The 10,313-nt window shown below is 42.6% G+C and overlaps 1 non-coding gene across 1 annotated transcript; it reads right to left on the bottom strand.

Annotated features, from left to right (window-relative positions):
• Positions 1–3,680: 3,680 nt before the first annotated feature.
• TRNAK-CUU (transfer RNA lysine (anticodon CUU)) lies at positions 3,681–3,753 on the bottom strand. The gene has a single exon. It is a non-coding gene; the product is annotated as a tRNA-Lys (tRNA).
• Between the last annotated feature and the right edge of the window lie 6,560 nt (positions 3,754–10,313).

The raw sequence follows: 10,313 nt of genomic DNA, 5'->3' as shown, positions 1-10,313 counted from the left end.
CCGCAATAAAAGAATGGGAAAGGCCCAGTTTCGGAGGCCCTTAGGCGGCCACAAAGATGTGGGCTTTGAAATGGCCTGAGAGAAAAGGGCTACCTCTGAAGCCTACTTTCAATAGCATCTCGACCAGTATCTTCATAGGAAAGCTTTAGGGTCAGCAATCTGGCCGGAAGAGGGTAGGTAATGGAGTCTGCGTCTAGAAGTTTCATTGTTTAGCAAGCTCACTGCCGGTTTATTTGGTGGGACTGACGGCCATCTGTCGGGTCCTGCTCCTCCCCTTCTCCAGCCCTGGTCCTGCGGAAATGAGGACGAAGAGGGAGACACAAGGCAGGCTGCGGGGAGTCGAAGTCTGGCTTTTTGAGATAATGGAGTTCAGCCCACCTCTGAAAGAGGCCAACGTGAATAATACCACACGATACCGAGGTCGGGGTTCTGCACCTGACCTATTTGTGCAAATTTTTGTCACCTAATTTCTTTGAGCTATTATTGAATATACACACAAATGAATTTCCTCATGTCGGTTCCCCTGTTCAAAAAGTGTGTAGTTTTCTCAGCTGCAAAATGAGAAGAATAATAGTACCTTTCCATCCGTTTACTGTGCGAATTGCATGGAAAGGCTTAATGCGGTGTTGAACAGTGAATTGGTGCTTAAGAAACGTTAAGGAGGATAAATCCCAAAGTCCTTAGCTTGGCATTTGAAGTCCTTCCACAAACAGTCCCCAACCATCCTCCAGGCTTTATACTTGTCTCATCAGTGCCTTTTCTAACCCGCCCCCCCAACATGCTATGCACCCCGTGAATTCCAGACGCCTCTCCATTTATCTGACGCCAACTTCTCCTTCAGTCTTCCCTTAACACAACCCCTTCTTTGACCACAGAAACCCACAGAGAACCCTCACTCCATTGTCTGTACAGCATCTGGTCTGTACTGCTTAGAGCATCAAAAGAAGGGGCAAGGGACTCTTTGTGACCACACCACCACACCAAAACCCTGAAGTACACTTCTTTTTTTTAACGTTTTGAATACAAAATATTTCAAAATAATTCAAAATTCAATAACTCAAAAAATTTAATATAAAAATGAAGATAGTGAAAAGTCCCTTTCCTACTTCAGTCCCTCATCTGCCCCTTTCCCCAGCAAAGGTACTACCCCGTTGGTACCCAATTATTCCTCCCCCAACAAAATAAATACACACAAATTCCAAATATGTCTATTTCATTTCTAAACAAGTGAGTACATATCTCTAAATGATAAGGGCTTTTTAAAAACACAGTACCATTATTACATTTAAAAATAAATGCTTCCTTAATATCTTCAAGTATCCAGTGAGTGTTCAAATTCCCAGGATTGTCTCATACAATCTAATGATTGTATTGTGTATGTCACATTATAATCTTATGATTGGATGGTTCAAATCAGGATCCTAACACGGTCCATGTATTTCATTTGATGGAGTTCACTCTGTCACTCTCTTTTTCTTGCCATTCATTTGTTGAAGAAACTGGACCACTGAGAATTAGCACACTTTCTTAAAGTGATTTATTTATTGAATAATTGAATATAAAGCCTCCAAGTATGAGTTCGAGGGGAGAAGAAAATGTGTTTAACTTAGTGTATCTTTGAATATATTATTTTAGTACAAACAGTTATGAATCATTAGCCAACATAATAAATCACCAGCCAACAATAAGAAAATATGGTTTGAGATTGCGCTCATTTCTAAATATTACTTCTGAAGGAGCTGTGATCATAATGTCCTCACTTGAGCTGAATGTAGGTCCACATCTAAACAAACCATTGCTTTTCCTACAGCTTTGGAAATGAAAGGAAAGGAAAGGAAGATGATGACAACTATTTAATATAAGTTTGAAATGAAATGAAGATGATGGCAACTATTAATATAACGTATACTAAAATAAATTTAAAATCAAAATCACCTCCCCATAGAACACCGATTGCATTAGTTTCCTGGGGCTACCATAACAAAATACCACCAACTGGATGGCTTAAACAGCAAATGCATTGTCTCACAGTTCTGGAGGCCAGAAGTCCAAGATCAAGGCGTTGGTAGGGTTGGTTTTTTCTGAGGGTCCTGAGGGAGAATCTGTCCAGGATTTTCCCCTAGCTTTTGGTTGTTTGCTGGCGATCTTTGGCATCCCTTGGCTTGTAAACACATCACTCTGATCTCTGCCTTTATTTCACGTGGCATTTTCCCATGTGTCCAAATGTGCATGTCCAAATGTACCTGTGTCCATATTTCCCCCTTTTATAAAGACACAAGTCATATTGGATTAAGCGTGCATTCTACTCTGATATGACCTCATCTTAACTAATTACATCTGCAACAACCCTATTTCCAAATAAGGTCACATTCTGAAGTACTAGGGGTTAGAACTCCAACATACGAATATCAGGGGGACACAAATTCAACCCATAACACTGACCTTCAACTTAAAATGGATATATATTTAAAAGTAAGTATATCTTCATTGACTTCTCATCAATTTACCAGTTTGAATTTTCTCTGACAGAGTTTGCCTTTTAAAAAATTCTACTTCACCTCCCATCCCCTAGAGATTAAATATTCCTTTGTAATAACAGGAGTATTTAGGGGTCTTCATTTTCGATTGTGAAATTTTCCATGTGTTTCTTCCAAAGTCTGAAATAGTATCTTGAATTGATGATAATAACATATGGTAATTGTGGAGAATGTTTGAGAATTGCTGGGAATGACAGGAAATATTTAAGCAAGGAAAGAATTTGCAGCTGTGAACGTAGAAGCAAAGTTTCGCCCTAAGAAATTGAGTTCTTTTAGGAAAACATATGAAGGAAAAAATAATTACTTGCTTTGAGATATGGTTTTTTTTAAACTGAGGTATCGTTGATTTACAATGTGTTAATTTCTGTTGTACAGCAAAGTGATTCAGTTACACACACACGTGCACACACACACACATACATACACATTCTTTTTTATATCACTTTCCATTATGGTTTATCACAGGATATTGAATATGTTTTGAGACTGCAAAATTGCTACAGTAAAAATGTTCAGTTTGGATCACTGACTTAGAAAAAAAGAATTATGAAACTCCTATGTCTGTTCACAATAGCTATCATCACTAAAACAATCTTACAGTGGTTTAAACAGCCCATAATAATCACTAGCCCTTCCCAAATGCACAAAGTAAATTACTTAGAGGAATTCAAGGATATGAAATTAATGTGCATAGTAAACCCTGTGAATCAGAGCTGATCTCCAAACTAATTTTCGGTATCACAGGGCATAAAGTTAAAATTACATATTTCAAACATTTTGACAGAGATCACTTCAGCAATATTTATGAACCCCACAATTTCATTAATTTTTCATGTCTTCTATCTCCTAACCTTTGGCATTCCACTGACCTTCAAATAGACCACTCAGTAACAAATATTTTTATACACAGATAACCTTTAACTGTGTATTTATAATATGAAATTGTTTTCTAGTTTTATTGTTCCCTTTTTTTAACTTGTTCAGTCTTAATTTTTAATGTGTTGAACTGTTTGAAAATAAGTAACACTGGATTGAAGTCAGTTACGTGTTGAATTGTTTGAAAGTAAGATCGTCTAGATTGAGTTCAATTATTATGGACCATATGAAGTAATAGAGAATTGGAAAAAAACGCAGAAAAGCAACCGCCCAACGTGGGGCTCGAACCCACGACCCTGGGATTAAGAGTCCCATGCTCTACCGACTGAGCTAGCCGGGCAGCTGAGCAACACCCTTTTTCTAAATCTTTTCAAAGTAATAAGATTGTTTTAACTTGTTCCAAGACTTATATTTTGTATCTAATTTTTTTCCCATAATTTTTTTGGGTAAAGTTTTATACTACTCTCAAAATTGTGTTTCATTTCCGATTCTGTGCACACAAACTTTTACTGTTTAATAAATGTTTAAATGGCCCTCTAGTGGTCAGCGGTAAAGCGGGCTGATGCAGGCGCCCCTGAATTCCCGCTGAGAGGACGGAAGTGAGCGTGGGGTGCCTCCTGTTTATCCCCGAGATCCCCGCTGAGAAAGCGCTCACCCCCTGCCGCTCCGGGGACCAAGAATGTTCTCGACGCCTGCGTGGCCGGACACAACAGCTGGGTCTGGAGGAACGTCCTGCGTACCTTCTAAAGAAGATCAGATCCAAAGCACATGTGTAGAGCTGGCTGGCCTCTCGGGGGCCCCCGTGTGGCTTTGAGGTATCTGGCATTTTTCTACGACACGACGGTGGTTCAAACGAAGCCATGCCCCATTGTTCACATAGTAGAAGATTATTAAAAAGCTAACGCAGTCTCAGAAATTAATTGAATTAATTGTGGTGTTTGCTCACACACAGAACTAAAAGGTAAAAACATTTATCCTACAGTATGATAACACCTCTGTGTGGGAAGGGACCATTATTTCAAAACTCTCCCCACTAGAACGAAAAAAATTAAAGATTTATTCTGCTTTTCTAGTAGTAACCAAATAGTCCCAGTTGATGAGGGAGTGCTCTACTTTATAGGGTGGGGGAAAAAACGTAGGATTAGAAAAAGCGTAAATCGGCAAACCCTTGTAAACGAGGATTATCCTTCGAGGTTAAACCGTTATGTTAATAATTGTTAAGGGTCACACAGGTTCAAAGCAACACTACACGGGTTACTTCCTAGATTCAAGAGTAACTGTACAATGGAAGAATCAAGCTGTCACCACCCTAACTGAGAAATTAATCTGAGTTTTGCTAGTGGTTTACTAATCTTCAATGAGACTGTGTGTCTTCAATGGTGATATAATCTGAAGTACACAAGATCAATGGTCATTATTTATTCTAGCCAAAAAATACTTTATGTGGATCTATCAACCATTAGATATTAATTCCAGTTTACAGGAAATAAAGAGAGGAACCAGACAAATGACAGCAGAAGGAAGCAATAGCACAAAATCAGAAAGTGGGAAATTCTGCAGGACAATACTTCAACAAGTATTGTATTTTTAAAAAATGACTTTTGCTAGGTTGAAAGAGATACAGTGGCAATAATAATCGATGCAATAGGTGATCCTGGATTGGATACCATTCTGTATTGTGTGTTTCTTTTTTTTTAATTATGGCAAAATAAACATAACATAAAATTTACTACTTTAACCATTTTTAAGTGTACAGTTCAGTGGCATTAGTACATTCACATTGTTGTGCAACCCTCACCACCATCCAACTCCAGAACTATTTCATCTTCCCAAATTGAAACTCTGTACCCATTAAACAACTCCCTATTCTCCCCTCAGCCCCTGGCAACTGCCGTTCTACTTTTTGTCTCCATAAATTTGACTACTCTAGGTGCCTCATGTAAGTGGAATCATATAATATTTTATCTTTTTGTGTCTAGCTTATTCCACTTAGCATAATGTTTCCAAAGTTCATCCATGTTGTAGCATACCTTACCTCCGAATATCCTTTCTTGTTAAGGCTGAATAAATATTCCATCTCATGAATATACCACATTTTGTTTATCCATTCATCAGTTGATGGGCATTTGGGTTGCTTCCACCTTTTGACTATTGTGAATAATTCTGCTCTGAGTGTCGGTGTACAAATATCTGTTCGATTCCCTGCTTTCAATTCTTTTGGGTGTATATCCAGAAATGGAATTGCTGGATCATATGGTAATTCGATGTGTAATTTTTTGAGGAAGTTCCTTGGTAATTTTAACCTTTATGTGAGTCACCTCCATAATGTGGGCCTCTGTTTCTTCATCTACAAAATATGGGGAGGTGGGGAGAGAAGGGGTGAGAGTGAGAGAGGGAAGGCTAAGAAAAGGGACGGCTTAAGGAGGTCTCTAAGGAGCTCATGACCACATAGACCCCTGGACAGAAGTGCTGGTCGCTTCCCTTGAGTTTCACTGAGTGAGTGTAAGAAGAAAAGCTTTTCTTATTCAGAACAGGCACAACTTGATTTCCGCTAGATGTTGGGCCTGGGGAGGCCTAAAGGTGGAGGATGGAGGATGGGTGGCCAAGGTTGTACAGGCTGGTGGCACTGCTGGGGCCCGTCTGCCTCATACCATCTCAACGCAGCATTTTCTTCTCTACTCCCTCAACTTCTCCGTTTGCCTGTTTGTGTTCAGAGAGAAGGGGGAGAAGCCAGTGTCTAGGCCATCCTGAAACAAAGAAACACTTGAGGGGCTTCCCTCGTGGCTCAGTGGTTGAGAGTCCGCCTGCCGATGCAGGGGACACGGGTTCGTGCCCCGGTCTGGGAAGATCCCACATGCCACGGAGCGGCTGGGCCCGTGAGCCATGGTTGCTGAGCCTGCGCGTCCGGAGCCTGTGCTCCGCAACGGGAGAGGCCACAGCAGTGAGAGGCCCGCGTACCGCAAAAAGAAAAACCCAAAACACTTGAAATTTTAATAGGGAAATTTCATTGAAAGGAACTGTACCATCTTCCAGTGTCACCATGGAGATGGCTGAGATGAGCACTATGAAGACCCTGGTACTCCCGTCTCCTTCCCTCCTCCCTCTGGGTACCAGCTGAAGCTAAACCACACTCCTCAGTGGTCTGGGGAGATCTTTGCAGCCAGCATGCTGATCTTTCTGCTATTTCCCTTAAATCTCTCCAAGGTCATCCACTGCCTCAGGATGAAGCCCAAATTACAAACTCCTTAATGAAGCCTGTCTGGTCTTGCCTGATCAAGATCAAGTTACCTCTCTGGCTTCGATTACCCACCCCTACCTGTACTAGAGGCTCCAACCCTACTGGGCTAGAAAGAGCAAAGACATGGACTTTCCAGCTTCCACGATGCCAAGTGCACTTCTCAATATTTAAGTTGTAAGATAAATGTTTACTTTTGCCATCTTCTCAGTGTGTTTAATGATAGAATATACAACTTCATTTGGAAAAAGGGTCAAATGTCTGAACAGTGCCTCAAATGCCCCTATGAATAGAAGACCTGGAGCAGTAGGACTTCCTGCTCTCCCCTGTGTGAGGCTCTGGTTTCCACCCTTGATTTGCTCTGTGATGTCAGATGCTCTTTCCCACTCTGGTCCCCAGATTCTTCACCTACATAACAAGGAGACTGACACACAAGGACCTTGCAGGGCGGTCTCTCCTCTGGCATCGTGTGCTTCTTTGACCTTCCCTGAGACCAGCTGGTAAACTCTGGACGGGCTCCCACGCCCTTCCCACTCAGGTCCCAAATGGCATCCCTGCAGGTTGAAAGGACAGAAAGGAAATTGTGAGCCCGCATGCTCACAATGGTGCCTTTGTACCCAGCATAGCCTCTTTGTTCTTTTCAGCTCCATCTCCCAGTCTTCCAGGTCAATATCCATTCCCCAGCCCCGAAAGTGGTGGGCAGCAGGGCTCGTGTGGAAGCAAGCCAAGAGCATTCAGCAAGCACTTAATACTAATAGCTACCAATTGTGGAGTCTCCACTCTGCGAAGTGCCTCCATGTTCTCAAAGGACCTTCAGCTGGATTAAATGACTTGTGCAAGACTATACAGCTAACACGTAGCAGAGCTGGGCTTGACACACCCCCGTCAAGCTGGTGCTGGGGCACCTTCAAGGCCTGCAATGTCATAACCACTTCTTCTTGTTCCCCTTCTCCTTTTCCATGACCCAGGCACTTTGCAAAGTACTGTACTGTAAATGTGTTAATTTATTTCAGCCTCATAACAATCCCAGGAGGAAAGTGGTGTTGTTATTATCATCATAAGGATAAGGAAACTGAGACATGGAGTGGTTAAGTAACGTGCTCAAGGACACACAGCTAATGAATCTGTATGGTCTGGCTGCTCAAGATGGCTGTTCTCTTGCTCTCCGTACATCCCCTGCTTGACCAGTCCCTGCTTCCTCACAGGACTGTCCAATCCCCTTAATCATAGGGCTTAATCAGTAACTAACTAGGTGCTTGCCCCCTGCCCCAGCTTCTGGTTTCCCTGGTAACTGATGAGCCCCAACCTATTGTCAGTCCTCCCTGCCCCTATATATGGTAGCTTCCTTCTCCCTGCGAGTAATGAAGATGGCTGCCATGTCCTATCTGCCATACACTGTGGAGTGTTGCTCCAGGACCTTTTGCTTCAGATGTGTAAGATTCCATATTGTTGACGTCTCTGTTAGTGTCTACAGGCTTTTTCTTTGGTCTTGCAGCTGGGCAATTACAAGGCTTGCAGGCCTGTTTGGTACAATGCAACGAATCCTAGAGCTGGAACTTGGATAAGGCAGTCTGGCTCCAGCACCCATGCTTTGGTCATTATGCACCAGTCAGCTAACAAATTCTTAAATCTGACCTTTCATTTCCTGGGGTTTATGAAGCATTTCTTGGTTGGTTGAAAAGGAATTATAGTCGAAAGGGCTCTGGTGTTACAGGACTAGGCAGATGAGTGAAGGGCCAGGGCTGCCTGTGAGAGTAGAGGTCTGATCTAAAGGGGCAGCCACTGCTGGGCATGCAGGCCCAGGACCACCAGCTCTTCTGACTTTATTTAAAAAGGAACCAGAAATCTGGACTTTAAGCAAAAATTCCTGATTTTCAAATGTTGACAACTAACTTTTTTTAAATGCCAAAACGTGCTCGCTGAATAAAACCCACCCATGGGTCACTTGTAACCTGCAGGCTGCCAGTCTACACCTCTGGAGTAGACTGAGTCAGTCAGTCCCTGAACCTTCCAGGATTGGTTCAGTGGTGGAGACAGGCCTCCCTGCCCTCCTGCCATCTCAGACATCATGGGGAGAGGCTCCTGCCACCAAGGGTTAGAGCAGAGGCCCCATGCCTCACTACCAAAGACATCCCCTCCTGGGCCAGAACCCCCCACCCTGAGACCCCCAGTCCTCAGGGAATTACCACCTGATCTGGTGGGTCAGACCAGGATTCCAGGCTCAATTTGAACACTTCTTACCCGGAGACTGTCCTCTGTCTCCCTAGGACTGCAGCTGTGGAGGGAGGGGCTGCTCCAGCCATGCCGTTGTCCAGTCTTTTTTTTTTTTTTTTTGAAAGTACTATCAAGTTTTGTAAGAGAAAGGAAAGAGAGGGTTTTTTTTTAATTAATTAATTTTATTTTTGGCTGCGTTGGGTCTTCGTTGCTGCGCACGAACTTTCTCTAGTTGCGGTGCACGGGCTTCTCACTGCAGTGGCTTCACTTGTTGCAGAGCATGGGCTCTAGGCCCACAGGCGGCTTCAGTAGTTGTGGTGCACGGGCTTAGTTGCTCCACAGCATGTGGGATCTTCCAGGACCAGGGATTGAACCCATGTCCCCTGCATTGGCAGGCAGATTCTTAACCACTGCACCACCAGGGAAGCCCCCGTTGTCCAATCTTGCCACACACAGTGGGCACACGAGAAGCCTCTACGTTCCTGGGGAGGGGCAAGTCACTGGCATGTATGTACCTTTGACCTCCCAGCCCTCTTAGTCCATTTGGGAGCCCGTTCATTGTATGGAGTCTTAGAGCTGGAAGTTGCCCAACTGCTCATTTACAAAGTAGGAAATAAGTCCCCATAGGGTCATTTTAAAATCTCAGACTTGAACAGATATTTGTACACCACTGTTCATAATAGCCAAAAGATAGAAACAACTTAATTGCCTAGCAACAGATCAGTGGATAAACAAAATATAGTATATGCATACAGTGGAATAGTATTCAGTCATAAAAAGGAATGAAATTTTGACATATGCTACAACATAGATGGACCTTAAAAAAATCATGCTAAGTGAAATAAGCCAAGCACAGAAGCAACATTGTAAATATTGTTCCACTTATATGAGGTACCTAGAATAGTCAAATTCATAGAGACAGAAAGTAGAATAGAGGTTACCAGGGTCTGGGAAAAGCAAGGAAGGGAGAGGTATTGTGAAATGAGTATGCAGTTTTGGTTGGGGATGATGAAAAAGTTTCAGGTATAGACAGTTGTAATAGTTATACAACACTGTGAATATATTTATTGCCACTGAATTGCATGCTTACAAATGGTTATAAATATTATATTTTACCACAATAAAAAATATCTGAAGCCCTCAGTACACTTATTAGTGGAGTCCCCACCCAAACACCATATCAAACATATTGACATTTTAGAAAGCTGTATGGCGTTGAGGAAGGCAAGGATTTCTGCTTCTGGCTATGTTGTACTAGCTTGTAGCAGACCAACTATCCTGCCAAGATCTGCTAGGAAAGCTGGATAAAATACAAAAAGTGGCTGAGACAGAAGACAGAAGAGTGGTTACATTTTGGGAAAGTAGTAATGGAAGAGGGTGCGAGGGGGCCTCCAGGGATGTTGGTCATGGTCTCTTTCTTGATTTGGGTGCTGTTTACCTGAGTGTGTTCA

This window comes from Aethalodelphis obliquidens, unplaced genomic scaffold (assembly GCF_003676395.1).
Source record: "Aethalodelphis obliquidens isolate GAN/ISIS:26980383/991018 unplaced genomic scaffold, ASM367639v1 scaffold26, whole genome shotgun sequence".
In the NCBI taxonomy this organism is placed as follows: Eukaryota; Metazoa; Chordata; class Mammalia; order Artiodactyla; family Delphinidae; genus Aethalodelphis; species Aethalodelphis obliquidens.
Note: the sequence above shows the minus strand (reverse complement) of the source record. Positions and strands in the feature narration are given on the sequence as shown.